The sequence below is a fragment of the Callithrix jacchus genome, chromosome 5, assembly GCF_049354715.1.
Source record: "Callithrix jacchus isolate 240 chromosome 5, calJac240_pri, whole genome shotgun sequence".
NCBI classification, from domain to species: Eukaryota; Metazoa; Chordata; class Mammalia; order Primates; family Cebidae; genus Callithrix; species Callithrix jacchus.
The window spans coordinates 11,846,208-11,865,677 of NC_133506.1; the positions used below are offsets into that span (position 1 = coordinate 11,846,208).

General features: G+C 40.8%; 1 long non-coding RNA gene across 1 annotated transcript in view; it reads left to right on the forward strand.

Moving 5' to 3' along the window:
• LOC118153551 (uncharacterized) overlaps positions 1-5,710 on the forward strand; it is a 58,320-nt gene extending 52,610 nt beyond the window's left edge. The window contains exon 4 of the long non-coding RNA XR_008481190.2: positions 5,384-5,710. This is a non-coding gene — a long non-coding RNA (uncharacterized LOC118153551). The remainder of the gene's footprint in view (positions 1-5,383) is intronic.
• Positions 5,711-19,470: the final 13,760 nt, after the last annotated feature.

A 19,470-nucleotide genomic window follows, 5' to 3' on the forward strand; every position in this document is an offset into this window, starting at 1 on the left:
AAGAAGAGAATGACCCTGGAATGGGTGCAATGGGTGGAATGGGAGCTGGTATGGGAGGTGGCATGTTCTAACTCCTAGGACAGTGCTTTACCTTTATTAATGAACTGTGACAGGAAGCCCAAGACAGTTTTCCTCACCAATAACTTCGGAGAAATCTGTTGGAGAAAATGAAGAAAAGGCTAGATGATGTTTAAGAAATCACTATAACCATCAGTTACTTATTTCAACTGACAAAATACATAATGGTTTATTGCTGCCATTGTCCATGCCTACAGTCAATTTATTTTTTATTTTTGAATAAAGAGACATTTGTACATTCCCGATACTGGGTACAAGAGCATGTACCAATGTACTGCTTTCAACTTAAATCACTGAGGCATTTTTGCTACTATTCTGTTAAAATCAGGATTTTAGTGCTTGCCACCACCAGATGAGAAGTTAAGCAGCCTTTCTGTGGAGAGTGAGAATAATTGTGTTCAAAGTAGAGAAATATCCAATTATGTGACAACCTTTGTGTAATAAAAATTTAAGTTAAAAAAAGTTTTTTCTTTTTTTCCAGGTTTTGTATCTCCCTCATAAAGTCATGAAACTTTTTTTTTTTTTCTGAGACAAAGTCTTGCTGTGTCACCCAGGCTGGAGTGCAGTGGCATAATCTCGGCTCACTGCAACCTCTGCCTCTGGGGTTCAAGTGATTCTCATGCCTCAGCCACTTGAGTAGCTGGGATTACAGGTGTGCATCCCCATGCCTGGCTAATTTTTGTGTTTTTAGTAACGAGGGGGTTTTGCTATGTTGTTCAGGTGTGTCTTGATCTCCTGTCCAGCCCTCAAGTGATCTGTCTGCCTTGGCCTCCCAAAGTGCTGGGATCACAGGTGTAAGCCACTGTGCCTGGCCCGGATAAAGCCTTTATTTCTCTTTCACTTTTGAAAGATAATTTCACCAGGTACAGAATTCTTGGTTCTTTCTGTCAACAACGACTTAATAAACGTGATTTCCCCTTGACCCGCTTTGGCTTCTTTTAGAACTTATCTTTGATTGTCTATAGTTTGAACATGATATGCCTAGGTGTATTTTTTTTTTTTTGCATTTATACTGATTGATATTCTTTGAGTTTTTTGGATCTGTGGTCTGTTATATGACTTTAACTTGGGGGAAAGTTATCAATCATTATTGTTTTAAATATTTCTTCTGCTCCTGTCTTCCCCTTCCTATATTCCTACCATGTGTATTTACCCCTTTTGTAGTTGTCGCATAGTTCCATTCTATTTTTTTCGATATTTTTTCTATGAGCTTTTCAGTTTGGTAGATTTTTATTGTGCTATTCTCAGGCTCAGAGATTCTTTCCTCATCTGTATCCTGTCTGCTAATAAGCCCATCAAAGACACTCTTTATATCTGTAAGAGTGCTTTTGGTATCTAGCATTTCTTATTGCTTTTTCTTAGAATTTCCATCAGTCTATTCATGTTGCCCATCTGTTCTTGTATGCTCTCTACTTTATTCATTAGAGCCCTTAGGATATGAATTATAGTTGCTTTAGATTCTCAATCTGACAATTTCAACATCCTTGCCATACCCGAGTGAGGTTCTGTCTCTTCATACTGTGTTTTTTTGTCTTTAATATGCCTTGTAATTGTCTCTTGACAGCTAGACATGGTGTGGTGTACATAGGGAACTGCTGTATATAGGCCTTTATTAATATGGTAAGTTGTGGAGAAGAGAAGCATTCTGTAGTCCCATGATAGGTCTCAATCTTTATTGCCTGTGCCTCTGGACTTAAGTGCCTCTCAATTCATCTCTCTCCCTTTTAAACGGCACAGAATTGCTAGAGTAGGCTTGAGCTGGGCATTTTCCAACTTCCATATTGAAGGTTAGCGTTGCTGGAGTTGGGTTTTCTCTTCCTGTAAGTCAGTTAGGCTCGAATCAAACCCCAAAAGGTTAGACTCTGGTTAATAGTTTCTCCTGAGAATGTATCTAAAAAGAGCGTGTTTTGGCATGTTTAAAAATGGTACCTTTTTCCCTCATCTTGCTGAAAGTGGGAGAGAAATTTTCTCTAATATTCACTTTGAGAATCAGGTCAAGCTATTGGTCACAAGAGTGTGCCCTCCACCCCACTACTGTATGCCCCCCTGGAATTTCAACTCTCAGACTTGTCCGCATTAACAGCAGGAATCCTCCAACTCTAGTTCAGTCATTTTTCTCTTGGCACTGGTTCCTTTGGTGGTTTTTGCTTGTGGTTTCCTGGTCTGGTAAGTTGTGATTCTTTTCCCCTGTTTGTCTTTTCAATTTGGGAGAAGCAATTTGCCCTGTGACCTCACTTCTGTTACAGAAGTCTAAGGAAAGTTGTTGATATTTTTAGTTTGTTTTTAGCTTTTTGTTAGGAAGGAGTGGTTACTTCCAAGTTTCTTACATGCCAGACCAGAAATTAGAAGCCCATATCATTGATTTTTATATATTGGTCTTGTATTTCTTCACTTTGCTGAACTCATTTATTAGTTGTAATTAATGGTGTGTGTGTGTGTGTGTGTGTGTGTGTGTGTGTCTGTGTGTTACTTAGCATTTTCAATATACGAGACTATCTATATAGTTTTATCTTTCCCTGTCCAATCTAGATGTCTTTATTTCTTTTTCTTGCCTAATTGTCCTGGCTAGAATTTACACAACAATGTTGAACAGAAGTTCTGAAGGCAGATGTGTTCTTATTCTGTTCTTGATCTTCTCTTAGGGAGAAAGCATTCAGTCTTTCATCTTTAAGTATGATGTTAGCTATGAGCTATGGGTTTGTTGTAGATGCCGCTTAGTAGGTTGAGGAAGTTTCCTTCTATTTCTAGTTTGTTGAGTGTTTTCCTTTTATTATAAAAAGTGTTGAGCTTTCTCAATGCTTTGTCTCTGTCTGTAAATATAATCATGTGGTTTTGTTCTTCATCCTATTAATACAATGTTGCATTAATTTATTTTCAGATGTTAAGCCAACCTTGCCTTCTTGAGATACATTTCACTCAACTATGGCTTGTAATTCTTTTCATATGTTGCTGGATGTGATTTGTTTGCATTTTGTTAAGGATTTTTGCATCAATTTTCATAAGAAATATTGGTCTGTAGTTTTCTTGTGATGATTTTCGTATCAGAGTAAAACTGGCCTCATAGGATGAATTTGAAAATATTTTCTTTTCTTTGGTTTTTAGTTTTAAAATTTATTTTATCATTTTATAGAGATGGGTCTTGCTCTGTCACTCAGGCTGGAATGCAGTGGTGTGATCATAGATCACTGTAACCTCAAACTCCTGGGTTCAAGCAATCCTCCTGCCTCAGCCACCCAAATAGCTAAGATCAGAGGCATGCAATACTATGCCTGGCTAATTATAAAAAAATAATTTTCATAGAGGCAGGGTCTTGCTATGTTGCCCAGGCTGGTCTTGAACTTCTGACCTCAACGGATCCTCTCCAACCTTGAATCCTTTCCAATTTTTATATTAATTATTTCCTAAGTATTTGGTAGAATTCACCATTGAGTCATCTGTTTTGAGATTTGCTTGGTGGGATGTTTTAAATTATTAACTTAATCTTCTGAATTATCAGATTTTTAATTTCTTAAGTTGGTTTTTAGCATGCTGTGACTTTCTAGAAAATATCCATTTCATCAAGGTTGTGGAATTTTTGGATATAAAAAGCTGTTTCTAATTTTCCCTTGTAATCTTTTTCATTTCTGTGAGGTCAGTTATGATATCTCCTCTTTCAGTCTGATTTTTGTAATTTGAGTTTTTTTTTTTTGGTCAATCTAGGTAATGATTTGTCAATTTTGTTCTCTTTCAAGAGACCACCTTTTTGTCGCTTTGATTTTCTCTGTTTTTCTGTAATCTCTCCCACTTGTTTTCACTATAAATTTCATGGCTTTTTTTCCTTCTCCTTGCTTTGGGTGTTATTTTCTCTTAGTTGAGTGTTTCTTATAATAAAAGACGAGGATATTGATTTGAGATGAGTTTTAGTAGTGGCATTTACTGTGTAACTACAAATTTTTCTGTGACCACTACCTGCATCTTATATGTTTTGGTATGTCATAGTTTCATTTTTGTTCATCTGGAAGTATTTTCTGATTTTCTTTGTGATTTTTTTTGACCCATTTTTTAGGAGTAGGCTATTTAATTTCCACATTTGCAAATTTCCCGACTGTTCTTCTGTTATGGATTTCTAATATTACTTCATTATAGTTAAAAAACAGATTTTGTTTGGATTTCAATCTTTTTAACTTTATTGAAAAATTTTTTATAACATAGGATATAGTCTATCCCAGAGAATGTCTCATGTGTTTGAGAAAAATGTGTATTCTGCCACTGTTGGATGTAGCATTTTATAGCTATCTGCTAGGTCTACTTGATTTATAGTGTCATGTAGGTCTTCTTTTTCCTTATTTATCTTCTTTTGGTTGGCCTGTCCATTTTTGAAAGTCATATGTTAAAGTTTTTAACAGTCATTATGGAATTGTCTGTTTCTCCCTTTATTTCTGTCAGCTGCTGCTTCATGTATTTTTGTACTTTATTGTTAGGTACATATATGTTTTTAATTGTTTTATCTTCCTGATGGTTTGATGCTTTTATCACTGCAAGCTTTCTTTTTTTTTTTTGTCTCTAGTAGCAATTTCTGTTTTAAAGTCTATTTTGTCTGATGATAGTATACTACTCTAGCTATCTTCTGGCTGCAGTTTGCATCGTACATATCTTTTCTGTCCTTTTACTCTCAACCTCTTTGTGTCTTTGAATGTTAAGTATGTCTTTTGTAGATGGCAAATGGTTGATACTAATTTTTCCTTCCCACAGTCTCTTCCTTTTGACTTGATAGTTTAAGTTAATCACACTTAATGTTATTATTAATGTAGCTACATTTACATATGCAATTTTGCTTTTGTTTTCTATATGTTTATTTTTATTCCTCTGTTCCTCCTTTATTGCTTTCTTTTATATTCAGGGTATATTTTTTTAAGACTGACATTTTAATGTCATCAATGATTAATTACATTTAAAAATTATTATCATGGTGCTTACTCTAGGTCTTACAATATACAGATTAACTTATGAAATTGATTTTCAATTTTAGTAACATAACCAATGAAATACAGAAATTTTACTCCTGTATAGTTCCATTTCTTTCCTCTTTTTAATGTTATTATTATTGTATATATCTATATATGTTATAAAACCAGAAAGATATTACTATAATTAATAATTTGTATAAATGTGTCTTCATGCACATATGTGTTCATTGCAGCACTATTTACAATAATAAAGACAAGAAATCAGCCTAAATGCCCATCAATGGTAGACTATATGTGCTACATATATAGCATGGAATACTGTGAAGTCATTTAAAAAAATGAGATTATGTCCTTTGCAGGATCATGGATGGAACTGGAGGCCATTATCCTTAACAAAGTTATGCAGGAACAGAAAACCGAATACTGCATGTTCTCACTTATAAGTAGGAGCTAAATGGTAAGAACACATGGACACAGAGGGAAACAACAGACACTGGGGCCTATCTGAGGGTGGAGGGTTGGGGAGGACAGGACAAGGAAAAATTACTAATGGGTACTAGGCTTAACACCTGAGTGATGAAATAATATGTACAACAAACCCCTGTGACATGAATTTAACTATATAACGAACCAACCTGCACATGTACCCTTGAACTTAAGTTAAATTAAAAATAAATAAATAAAATTAATGTGTGTCTTTTACATAAGTTTGAGAGAAAAACAAATATGTAAACATAGAATTTATCATATTAACTTTTTAATTTTCCATTTAAAAAAAATTTCTTCCTGTGAACCCCAATTATGATTTGGTTTAATTTCTTTACTCCATCTTTAGTCCCTCCTGCCCCCTTTGTGTTGTTTTCATCAAATACACTACATTTCTATAAATTACAGGCCCAACAATATAATTATATACTAGAGATCACTTTATATATCAGTTAAAAATAGAAGAAGAAATATGTCATTATACAGCCTTTTAATAATTACCTATATAATTACCTTTGTTAGAAATTTGTTTTTTCATATGGATTTGAATTACTGTCTAGTGTCACTAGCCTTAGCCTAAAGAATTTATTGTTTCTTATAATGCAGGTCTGTTATCCAGGAACTCTTTCAGCTTTTGTTCATCTGGGAATGTCTTTCTTTTACCTTTGTTTTTAAAAGATATTTTTGCTAGATATAAAATTATTAGTTGACAGGTTACATTTTGTTTTTTGTTTTCTTTTTTACTTCCAGGACTTTGAGTATGTCATCCTACTGCCTTCTTGCCTTCATTGTTTCTAATGATAAAGAAGCTGTTAATCTTATTGAAATGTCTTTGTATGTGATGAGTTGGTTTTCTTTTAGTGTTTTTGAGTTTTTCTTTTGTGTTTGGTTTTCAACATTTTGATTATGATGTATCTGAGTATGTATCTCTTTCTGTTTATCCTACATGTAGTTCATTTTGGATGTGTATATTAATGTCTTTCAGCAAATTTGGGAAGTATTCAGCCATTATTTCTTTGAACCTTATTTTCTTCTCTTTTCTCTTTACTCTCCTTCTGGTACTCCCATGACTCCTGTTATACATATATGGGTATACTTAATGGTGTACTACATTTTTCTGAGTCTCTATTTACTTTTCTTCATTCTTTTTTCTCTCTTTTCCAGTTTACACAGTGTCTATTGATCTACCTTTAAGTTCACTGATTATTTTGTCAGCTCAAATCTACTGTTGAGCCCCTCTAGTGAATTTTTCATTTTGATCATTTTTACCTCTATAATTTCTATTTGGTTCTTTAAAAATTTCTGATTTTAATTGATATTTTCAATTTAATGAGATTTTTTTTCAATCATAACTTCTTTAGTTCTTTAAATATAGCCTTCTTTAGTTGTTTGAATATATTTATAATAGCTACTTTGAAGTCTTTGTTTGCTAAAACACAAAGACTGGGTTTTCTAAAAGGTAATTTCTATTTTTTGCTGCTTTCTTCCCAAGGTATAAGGTCAAAGTCATGCTTTTCTGTTTCTTGGCATAGCTCATAATTTTTTGTTGAAAAATGAACACTTTAGAAAATATGTTGTAGCAGCTCTGGATACTAATTTCCTTTCCTCCTTGCTGTGGGGTTGATGTTACTGTTGTTGTTTGCTTGGCAATATATTTGGTAACTTTGCTGAGTTAACTTTGTTAAGTCTATTTTCCTTGCTTTGTGCAGCCTCTGATGTTTCTGTTCTGATTTGTTTTTCACGTTTTTGTTTTTTGGTCTGGCTACCTAGGAATCACCCTTGAATCCACATATGATGCTTATTGGTCAGATGTTGTGCTTATATTACTTTAGGCTGATGTATTCTTATCTCCTCTCTCTTTTTGGGGGGCTGTGTGTGGGGGCCAAGAGGTTGCTGTCATAGTCCAGGGAGTTTGTTTTGGCCCCACATTCAGCCAGGTACTAGCTTAGAGGTTCTTTTTCCAATCACTCCTGAAAGGGCGTAGTCCTGGGCTTACATGTATTTTTCCAGACTCCCGGGGATGTGTGTGGTTTTATTTTTAAGCCCAGTTTTCTAAGAGGTCCCCTGGGTCATAGTAGCTTATTGTTTAGCCAGTGTTTTATCAGAGGTTACGCTTAAACTCCTTGTGTCTGTAAGGCCTATGTTCTTTGTTGATGAATCTGTGTGTTGCTTGGGGAGTGCTTACAAGTCTGGCCCATCTCCAGTTTGATTGCTCCTGAGCATGCAGACTAATGCATGTGCACAATCTTCTTGATTCTCAGGGATTGCTATGATCCAAAGAGGGTCCTTTTTGGCTATCTTTCATGCTGCTTTTTTTTTTCTGTTAAAATTCCAAACACTCTGTCATTTTTCTGATACTGTTGCTACCATAACCATGGAGATACCAGCACCCTCTCGATTACCCTTCACCAACAACTCCTTATTTTCTATAACACCCTTGGGCATGGAATTTTTCACATTCAGTTCCAAAAAGCATCAGTCTCCTCAGACAGTGTTGGAGAGTTCTTCATCCCTATGATCTATCACTTCCCCTGGGAAGAACATCTGCGTCACTGCACAGGACCTGGAGTGGGAACAGTGGACTGTTTCTCCCTTCTGCAAGCAAGTATTGGAAGGAGTGGTAACCTCTTCTCAGTCTTTCTCTACAAGCATGAAATCTCTCCTTGATGAATGGGCAGGGGCCAAGATGATTGGAGCCTCAGTATGCTCAGCCTGCAACATCTAGGCTAGGGCTTCCAGCATACAATAGGTGTTCAGTAGGGAAAGGGGTCCTTAGACCTTTTATCCATACCTACTCAGAATAGATGTTCTGCAATATGGTGCTGGAAGGGCATGAGAAACACTGGAGCCTTGCGCCTCTCAAGGGTGAAACTGTAGCCCTAGGCTGGAAACTGGGGGAAAAGGAAGCCTTCTCACCTACTGCACTGTTGACACCTGGTCATAAAACCATTCCTCTAGAACGTCCATGATGTAGTTTGGATATTTGTCCCTGTCCAAATCTCATGTTGAATTGTAGTCCCCAATGCTGGAGGTGGGCCCTGGTGGGAGGCGTTTGGGTCACGCGGTCAGATCTTTCATGGCTTGGTGCCGTCTTTGCAATAGTGAGTGAGTTCTCATGAGATCTGAGCGTTTAAAAGTGTGTGGCATCTCCCCAACCCCTTGCTTCCACTCTGGCCACGTGATGTGCGTGCTCCCACTTCACCTTCTGCCATGAGTAAAAGCTTCCTGAGGCCTCCCCAAAAGCAGATGCTGGTGCTATGCTTCCTGTAGAGCCTACGGAGCTGTGAGCCAATTAAACCTTTTTTCTTATAAATTACCCAGTCTCAGGTATTTCTTTATAGCAAGGCAAGAGTGGCCTGTTACAGTCCCCTTTTTATCTGCCCTGCATTACTTACCTGATCTCCCTACCCTTTTGTTCACTCCACTCTGGCCAATCTATTCTTCATTGAACAGACCAAGCCCACGTGTACTTTAGGGATTTTGCAGTGATTGTGCCTGTGCATGGGATACATTTCTCTAATTATCTACGTTGATAACTCTTCACCTCAAGTCATTGCTTAAGGTACCCTTTCTGAAGAGACCTATCCTCACCCCCTCTTATAAGTGCAACATGCTCTCTTCCTCCCAGTGCTCCTTATCCCACCTTCCTGCTCTACTTTTTCTCTTTTCCATGGTGCTTATCACCTTCAAAACTATCACTTATTTGTTATGATGATTGTTTCTTGTCCATCTGTCCCCATTGGAATATGAACTGCATGAGGGCAGAAATGTTCACGTTTTTGGTTCACTGTTGCATCTTTAGCATTCAGAACAATACCTGGGACAAAGTAGATGGATGCTCATTAAATATTTGATATCATTCATTCACATCCTCTGATTAGTTATATGGAAAGTATGCTCGATATAATTTGGGAAATAAATAATATAGATGAATGAATTTTGGGCCTTGGGTTCAGAATAACCTTGAGGCTTAATTAATGTATTCTTCTGACACCTTTCAGACCCTTGTTGGGGAAAATGAAAATTGCTCACTTGTGTTCCCAGGAAAATACAAAAGGCAAAAAAGCAGTGTTGCAATCTCATGAACATGAGTGTGAGACTCTTTATCAGACTGCAAACCTCCTCTTGACCAGAAGTCTGATAATTTAAGTCCAATATGTTAAGAAACTAAAAGCTAGAGATCTTTGTGGGGTGGTGATATGGCTGTCCCGCTCATGATGGCTCCTTCCTTGTGCTTCACCTCCAGTTTTGCTCTACTCCTTTATTTACTCTGTCTTAGGGGCGGTGGAAGGATGTAGCTGGCTAATAAATTTGGGCAGAATAAACTGAGCCTGCCAAGCTCAGCAATTGAGTTTTCCTCTAGAAGAGAGCCTGCCTGCAGGTACCAGTTCTCCTCTGCTCTTTTGGGCCATAAGTTACCCATCTCTCTGTCCAGATGGGAGGACCTATCCCAGTCAACCTGGAATGGGTAGATCTGCCTTCTCTTGTGATTCATTGAACAGGTCTGTTTCATAATAAACCGTGCTCTCTGTTAATTTAGCCTTTAAGATAATAAGGGTGAAATACAGGCCCTCAAATGCCACTCCTTTTGCTTTATTCCAAAATCATTGAGAAGTCAGGAAGGGGAGAAGGGTGCAGTAGTGAACCTCTTGTATCTTGCTTTCATTATATTGATGAGAACGGGTTTACCTGGTCTCTTTACCACCTGGCTGCAAGGGAAGATGAGAAAGCCCTTATTTGGCTTTTACACCTCTATATTGAAGACAGCAGGGGAGAAGAGGTCTGGGTTGGCAGCTGAGTTAGATGTGCCTATCACAGAAGTCATCAAGATTTCTTGCTCCTCAAACCACTGGCACAAGCATCACCTGGAGGTTGTTAGAAATGCAGATTATAGGTGCTACTCCAGACCTATTGAATCAGAGACTGTGTTTTAACAAGATCCCCAGGTGATTTGTGTGTACATTCATGTTTCAGAGGCACTTCCTAGATCAGAGGTCCTCAAACTACAGCCTGTGGGCCAAACAAATCCTGCCTGTGTTTGTAGAGCTTTATTGGAACACAGACACTATTTGTGTTTACGAGTTGTCAATGGCTGCGTTTGCACTATGTGATGGTTAATATTGAGTGTGAACTTGACTGGATTGAAGGATGCGAAGTATTGTTCCTGGGTGTGTCTGTAAGATGTTGCCAAAGGAGATTAACATTTGAATTGGTGGATCCACCCTCAATCTGGGTGGGCATCACCTAATCAGCTGCTAGTGTGACCAGAGTAAAAACCGTCAGAAGAACGCGGAAGGACTGGATGGGCTGGGCCTTCTGGCCTCCATCTTTCTCCCGTGCTGGTTGCTTCCTGCCCTCGAACATAAGACTCCCAGTTCTTTGGCTTTGGGACTCTTGGACCTTGGACCACAAACTGAAGGCTGTGCTGTTGGCTTCCCTGCTTTTGAGGTGTTGGGATTCGAACTGGCTTCCTGGCTCCTCAGCTTGCTGACGGCCTATTGTGGGACTTCACACCTTGTGATCATGTGAGTCGATACTCCTTAATAAACTCCCGTTTGTATATTATTAGTTCTGTCCCTCACACTACAATGACAGAGTTGAGTAGTTGTGGCAGAGGACATATGGCCTGCAAAGCCTCAAGTATTTACTCTGACACCTAACGGAAAAAGTCTCCTGATCCACATCAAGTTGAGAGCTAAACTGTGGTTTGGTTGACAAACTGTGGTTTGGTTGACAATTTGACAAAGATAAAGCTGACTTTTTCTCCAGAATGAGAAAAATATGAGAGTATTGAGGGGTAAAAGGTAAGAGCTGCTACAGAGGGAGACACCGATGGAAAGAAAGGCAGGGTGAGTTCCTGGTGGGGGGTGGGGTAGGATGGAGTCAAGTATGCAGGTTAGAGCTAGTAGCAAGGATGGGGGAGTGGAGGTTGAGTGAGGGTGCAGGTAACTGTTCAGGTGAAAAGAGGGGAGTTAAGAGACTCCTGGTTGGGTGAGAATCTCCCACAATGCCTAGCATATAACGTAACATAAGGTAGGCGCCAATCAATGTTTTTGAATTGAAAAAGATAAATTGAAATAAACTGTGGTTTCAATTCATTGAGCACTTTGCTTTAAAACTCCAGGACTGTGGCCTTTTGCACAAGCCTGTGAGGCAGGAAGGGGCTGGCCTGCATTGTCTTATTCTTATTCTCATTTCACAGCTGGGAAATGGTGGCTAAGGGAGGGTGAGTAACTATCCCTGGGTCACCAAGCCGAGGGACCATTTGCAGCTGGGGCTGGAACCCAGGACTCTCCCCTCAAGACCTTTCTCTGGGAAGGCTGCCTGAGAACCCAGGAGACTGGGCCTGGGGGATTAGGGAAGGATTTCTCTCCAGGAGGGCTTGCTGTTAGTTTATGTTGGCTGTGAGGGAACTCCAGTTATCTTTGTCAACAAATCAAAACATAGTTTGAGATTTTTAGAGGAAGCCTCTGATTTTGCGATACCTGTGCCTAAAAGCGAGGATTGCATTTCTGTACCAGACTAAGCCCTTGCTGGAATGTGATGTGGAGTAGGAGCCAGAAGGGAAGAGGGTGGGAATTTTGGCCAAATGCCTGAGCCTCAGCAGGGAGTGGGGGTGGGGCGTGAGGGCAGGAGAATGTACAGAAGAAGATGACGCCAGAGGCAGTTTTTGCAGGCTTTCTTCTTTTCTGGGGGCTTGCCTTTCTCTCTGCTCCATTCTCCCAAACATCCTCTTTCTTCGCAGTTTCCCCAGCTGCCTGAGCCCAGCTCCCCAGGGCCTCCCTGTGGCCTAGGCTCCTGTGCATGCATTGATTGACTTAATTCCTGTTCCCAGGCCCTGTGCAAACTTCTCCAGGCTGTGTTGAAGCCCCTCAGGAACATTTCCTAAAACACTCATCCACGCTGACTTTTGACAGAACCTTGGAAGCCCCTTATCCCATGGGCAAGAGCAACCCGGATGTTCCGGGGAGTCAAGGCCCCCCAGAGTAACCCTTGACCAGCAGGGGTGGGAAGCAGAAAGCGAAATGCTCCTACCTCCTGTCCTTTGGGCGGACCGTCTGGGAGATTTCTGCATGCGCGTCAGGGTCCTGGTGGAAGGGAGTCCCATTCCCACAAGATCAGCCTCAACACCATGACCCAAATTTACGTGGCTTTTCTTTCTTTCCAAACCCATCCCCCTCCTTCCAAAGTCCTGCTTCCTGGGATCCTCCAAATTAAACCACCTGCACCCAAGCTTGTTCAAGCTCTGCTTTTTTGGTTGAGTTGTATTTTTTTGATGGACTACCCTATGCCTGTAAATTAGAGCATTTTTGTCTCTTTTCTTCCAATATTTATACCTCTTATATTTTCTCATTTCATTCATTGCCTAGGACCTATTATTGAAAAGTATATCCCTGGAAGTTGGCATCTTGGTCTTGTTCCTGACTTTTATGTGACTAATTCTGTTTTACCTTTCAGTTTAATGCTTGCTTTAGGTTTCTTATAGAAATTTTTTTCTTTTTTAAATTAAGGAAGCATTTGGCTACTGTTAGCTTACCACAGTTTGCTAGTAGTTACGTGACAGTGTTTTTAAGTCAGAGGCAGCTGTTGAATTTTACCAAATGCGTTTTCACTGCGTCAGACAACCAATGCCACCATACTATTGTGTAATGACCACTTCTGTACTAGTCCGTTTTCACATGACTATAAAATACTGGAGACTGGCTAATTCATCAGGAACAGAGGTTTAATTGGTTCATGGTTTCCACAGGCTGTACAGAAATCATGGCAGGATCTGCTAGGTTTCTGTGGAAGCCTCAGAGAACTTACAATCATGGTGGAAAGGGAAAGTCACTTCACATGGCCAGAGCAGGAGGAAGGGAGAGTGAGGAGGAGGTGCTACACACTTGTAAACAACCAGATCTCATGAGAACTCTATCAGGAGAACAGCACTACAGGAAACAGCATTAGACACCACTGCCACGATCCAGTCACCTCCCATCAGGCTCCACCCTCAACATTGGGGATTACAATTCAGCATGATATTTGGGTGGGGACACAGATGCAAACCTTATCACCTACATTCAGGTTTGATACAATAATTATTTTTCTCACTTGTACTTATGTAGTGTGTGCAGGTCTGGCTAATCTAGCTTGACTCTAAGCTGTAGGTTGAATCTAGAACTGTTTCAAATGTCTCTCATCTTCCTTGGACCAGTGGTCGAGACAGGGTGTGATGGCAGAAGTGCAAGAGGGAACGAGTAGACACAAATTATATCCTATGAAGCTGAGGCTTGGAACCGGCACACTGAGACTCCTAGTTCCAATTTCCACTGGCTAAAGCAAGTTCCATGGCCATGCCTGACAACAGTGAAACTGGGGGATGTCACTCTGCTTCTGTTGGAAGAAACTCAAAGGACATAGCAAAAAGGGTGGATGGGGTAAGGATGAAAACCTGGGAGGAATGCAACTGATCACACACATCTACTGAGATGTTTGTAGATACTCTCTCCTGCCCTCAGTATGTTATATAATTGCGTTAATAGATTTTCAACTGTTGAAGTGTCATTGCACGCCTGGAGTAATCCCTGCTTATCTGAATCCGTTATTGATATTAAATGGCCATGGGGAACTTCCCTATAGAGGAATTTCCAAAGCTGAAATTTGAAAGACAAGGAGATGCTTTCAGGAGGTGACAGGGGAGGAGTATCACCAAAGCTGCAACCAGAGTTTTCCCTTCACTGGGTAGCAGTGGTGTCTCATGGGCAATGCAAATCTTCTGCTCTGCATCATTTCTGGGGACTCGGAATTTCAGGCATCCCTGAGGGATCCTCTGAGACATAACCCTTCTCTTAAGGAATGATGTTATCTGCAGGATGTGATAAAGCAACAGCCTATTAACAGTTGAAGGAACTACTCCTCCTTCAGCCCCAGGACTCTGGGTGGCTGGTCCCATGGGGGCTTTTTCTAGGGAAGGAGGAGGCAGGAAGACCGGGGGGCAGAGCCCAGTGCAGGGAAGATGGAAAGACACAGCATGATTCTCCTTGAAGTCTGTAGTTACCCATTTATATTTAGCCAGTAAAATGAAATGTGCCTGTGCAGTCTGGGTGTAAATTGTTATTTATTGCTTTGTGAGAAAACTCCCACATGGAGTTTTCTGGCAAGGGAAGCTTTGCAAAATATTTTTGGCAGAAGCAAGGTATGGCTTTGATTTCCACTTTGCCTCTGTTTGTCAACGTGTCACCGTTGAGAGGGAAAACAAAATTGGAGCATGCATTTTGGCCAAGTGTGTTTATTATCATATATTTATTGAGCAACCACTATGTGCTAGATGTTGGGGATACAGTGGTAACCAAAACAGATGTGGTTCCTGTCCTTATGGACAAGGTAAGACCGATGATAAACAATTTTAATAATATGCGGGGGTAAGGGCCCAAGAATCATCCCCTCTCTCATTTTGGCTCTCTAGATGGGGGCAATGAAAGAAATGAAATTTGAAGTATTCACATTACCAATGGCTAGGGAAGACCCAATAGACCACTAAATTCAGAACTTGCTGGTATCAGGTAAATTAAAGAAGTTGGATGAGATTTGAGGCCAAAGTGGAGCCTTCTGTCTTCCCAAATCTAGACCTTGAAACTTACCAATGAAGAGAAAAAGAAAGAAACAAGTGCTGTTACCAAGCCAGCCTCAGGCCTGCTGCTGGCAAACTAGAGAGAGAAAGACTGTGAGAGACAGGTTTATTCCCTACAATGACTCTGCCCTCTAACAAGGTGTGTCTTCAATAACATTCTAAACATCCTAAACTTTTATGGACGCTTGTAGAAATGTTCTTTACTAAACCGTTTGCAATGTAACTTGGCACTTCATCCATGAAGACATAGAGTCTCTTTCCCCTGCCCTTGAATCTGGGCTGGCCTGGATTGCTTTGGCTGATTGAATGCAGTGAAAGGGCTGACATGCCAGGTCCAGCCTAAGCCTCAAGAAGCCTTATGAGCCTGCTCTCTCACTATTGGAAGCTTGCCACCACCCTATGAAAAGCCCAGGACAGACAGCTGGAGAATGAGAGAACACAGAATGGGGGCCAGGCCCCAGGCAGGTGAGAGCCCAGCCAAGATCAGCAAAGCCATTCCCAGCCCACAGTTGATGGCAGATGCATGATCAGCTGGCTTAGCTCAGATCAGCAGAACCACCCACCTGGCCCAGAGAGTTGTAAGCAGTAATAAATGATTGTTTTAAGCTACTAAGATTTTGTTTTGCAGACTCAATTTTTTTAGAGCAGTCTTAGGTTCAAAGCAAAATTAAGAAGAAGGTACAGAGATTTCTCATATGTCTCCTGCCCCTCCCCCCATGCATAGCTTCTCTAATTCTCTACATCCCCTACCAGAGTGGTACATTCATTACAATAGATATACCTACATCGACACATCATGATCACCCAAAGTCCGTGGTTCAGGTTCAGGTTCACTCTTGGTGTTGTACACTCTGTGGGTTTGAACAAATGTATAATGAAATGCATTCATCATTATAGTACCATACAGAGTATTTTCACTGTCCTCAATATCCTGAGTTTGTCAGTTTGGAAGCTGAATTTACTCAGAGCTTAATATCACAGAAAGTAAGTTAGAGTTTGTGAATATATGGACAATGATCTTAGCTCCAATTCTGGCTACAGCATCTTAGCAGCATCACCAATGCATCTTATCAAAGTCACCAATGTCCTCATGAGGGGGCCACCACATCTGATTAGCATCAACATCATAGGGCTGCCTAATCTACACAACCTACAGGCAAATGGTTGAGGTAGCAGAGCCAGCATGTACATGAATCAGTAACAGAACCCAAAGTTGTTGAACTTTGGGTTCACTGATTTGCATAAAGCAAGGGTAGGGACAGAAATATCCCTAGGGGAACCAATCCTAGAGAGAAAGTTTCCCAATAGATTAGTGTAAACCTGGAGGCTTTGTAGCACCATGGCACTTGGTTCCACTTCAGTGGTGACTGCTGTCCTTCTGTTCTCTGAACATTGAGAGTCAAGTCTTGGGCTGCACATTCTGGACTTCACTCTGATGAGAGTCCTGGGAATAATTCAGTCTATCATGCCTAGGTTGCTGCTGGGAAGTGATCAAGAATTCACACTCTCAAGGTAACTACTGAATCATCATAGAGGCAAAAGTACAATGGCCTTCTATCCCTATCCCAAAGAAATGTGTGTGTGGGGAGGTATGGTTGTGGGGGGGATGGGATGGATATTGATAAGCATGTTTAGCCTAGATAGATTAGACAATTTTGCCTTGGGTAATCCTCTTATTAGAGTAATTCCATAGTGAATGCAAGTTATTTAAAAAGGCTTCTGCTGGTTGGTTTTCAATTATAGTCAAAGCCAAGAAGGCTGAAAGCCAAGCTTTTTAACTGGAAATCTTCAAATGCCCATAGCTTTGACACAAAACAAATGTCTGGAGCCTCTAGGGTACATTGATTGACTAATCCAAAACTCCACAGCTAATTAGGAAAAAAATAATGACACTATTGTTCTAAATCAGGCCAGTCTCTCTGGTCACAAGGGCTCATCTATGCTTATTCTGCCAGCTCAGGTCCTTCCTTTTGGTTCCTGCTTTTCCCCTATGCCCTGTGCTGCTGGAGAGGCTTGTCAGCCTAAGGGTGGAAACATAATTTCAAGCTGGCTAATCAGAACATTGAGTGTGTAACCCAGCCAATCAGACCTTTTCTGGGGTTGATGTAGATTGTGGGAGACAAAGGGCCTCTCACTTCTCTGAGATGCTCTGTAAATTACAACCTCCAAAGGAGCTCCTGGACTCATCTTTGCCAGAAAGAGTACATGAAAAGAAATCCACCCCAAAGAGAAACAGGGCAGAGAGATGAGAAGAAAGGAGCAGATACTGGAATCTCTTTGAAACCTGGATCTAGCCAGATTGGAAGTCAGAGGCACGTCTGGAGTTTTGAGTTCCATGAATTCATAAATTGTATATTCCTTGATATGGCTTTAGTTGGGTTCCCCTCCCTTATAAATGATCATGCACAGAGGATGGAGAAAAGCCAAGACCCTTGGTGTCTTTGTGGAGGAAGGCCAGAACTCGCCAATCATCGGGGCCCTGTAGGAAAACACCTTTTGCAGGAACAGCTATGGGAGCCAGCAAAGGGTACGACTGCAATGCTCGCTTTGGCTGCTCTCAGCGCCTGAGGTTTCTGTCAGAAGAGCTTGTTCTTGGAGGCAGCATCATTTTTTAAACTGTCAAAGGCTCTGGAAGAGGTAGTACAAAAGTGAAGGAGAGGCTGCCTTGAGAAAATGTTTTTCCTTCACTATGTTAGCATGAAGTAACTCCTAGTAGACTGTGGCCCAGTGGCATCATTCTAACTCCTGGAAAAAATATTCTTGACGTCATAATTTCAACGTTCAGTCTGAAATTCCTTTTGAAGGAATTTCCAGGGTATTGGTAGGTTATTGGGATGTCTTGTGGGTGCCCTTTAAGCAATACTGCATCTGTGGCATCTACTCCACTTACACCAAGGGCTGGTCCTTGCCGGTTTATGGTCATTCCAGGTATAACCTCCCAGATCAAAGCTGCTAATTGAGGAACATCCTTCTTCTCGCCCTCATGGGTGAGTGTGTGACTTCCCTTGCTTGAGTGAAATCTTTTGGGGTCCAACTGAACCTGCAGATTGTTCTTGATTGACGCTGGACTATTAAGATACTATTTTATGTGGGAAGGCACATCATTTAGAAGCAGGGAATAGCTTTCTGAAGGAATGTCATAAAAGACCCTCTCTACCTCCCAGGAGCACATCCTTCGCCTACAGTTCTTCATTCTACACTTCTCCCATGCAATGAGGCCATAATTAAAACCCTCCAAGAGAGAATTAGAAATACTGCTTCTGAACTTTAATTATAAACTCCATACTCGGGTTCCTTGGGGCTTACATAGGCAGTCCACAGTCTTATTTGTTCTCTGGAACTTGGAATCTGTTTCTTCACTAAATCTTTGTTGGCAAGATGCTCAGCCCAGTCCAGTCTGTTATGGCTCACGTTAGCCATGGTTACCTGAGTTATGGTTGCCAACAGTCCTCAATCAGGATTACCTGGTTGCAAGCAACAGAAAACGATTGCAACAAAAGTTAGCAAGAAAAAGAACTATGTTGGAAAGACATTGGGTAGTGTGTCAGATGCGGTTCAATGAAGGGAGAAAGTTGTAATGACTGTTAAAGAATAAGAGACATAGTAGGAATTAGACCTCACACAGTTATAGGAGGAGCTAAGGAAGAGAGGTCTAGCAAGAAAAGAGATTCAGACCAGGCCTCTTGAAGCACTGATGTGGGTGGACAAGTTGAAGCTTGCAGGACCATCAGGGAGCCAGTCACAGCTAGTGCTAGAGGGGAACCATGAAGAGGAGCTGGGGGAGATATCTATGGAGGACTACTGCTACTAACTAGTCACAGAGTTAGTGACTTTGTCTGGGGGTGGATTTGCTGTTGGTTTACAGACCTGGCAGTCAGGAAAAATCTGACCTAAGCAGAGCAGGGTAACCAAAGCAAGTTCAGATCAGCCGGAATCTTCTGGCAGTTCTGCATGTGTCTCTTGCTGCTCTTAACCAAAGGGACCTGTGGAAAATAACGGATGCTGAGTCACTTCCACTTTTCAGATCTGGTACAATTTCTTTTTAATTCATTCTAACTTGAAAACATATAGGAAAGGTTGCCGAATTAGGGGAAAAACGATGCTACCAAGCCCATGACAGATGGATCTCAGTAGCAGGAACGTGGGGTTAGCTCCAGGTTTTGATTCAGTTCCAGCCACTTTCTGTCATGTGTGTCAGATTCCATGTTCCTGGGAGGGGGGCCACAGTCAGTCTAGCCTGAGCAGAACCAACTCTTTTGGTCAGAGTAGAGCTCTGTGATACGCAGACCACCAGAACTATCTGGGAGAGGGAGAGGAGCTCCCTCAAAATATACGTGCTTGCTGGAC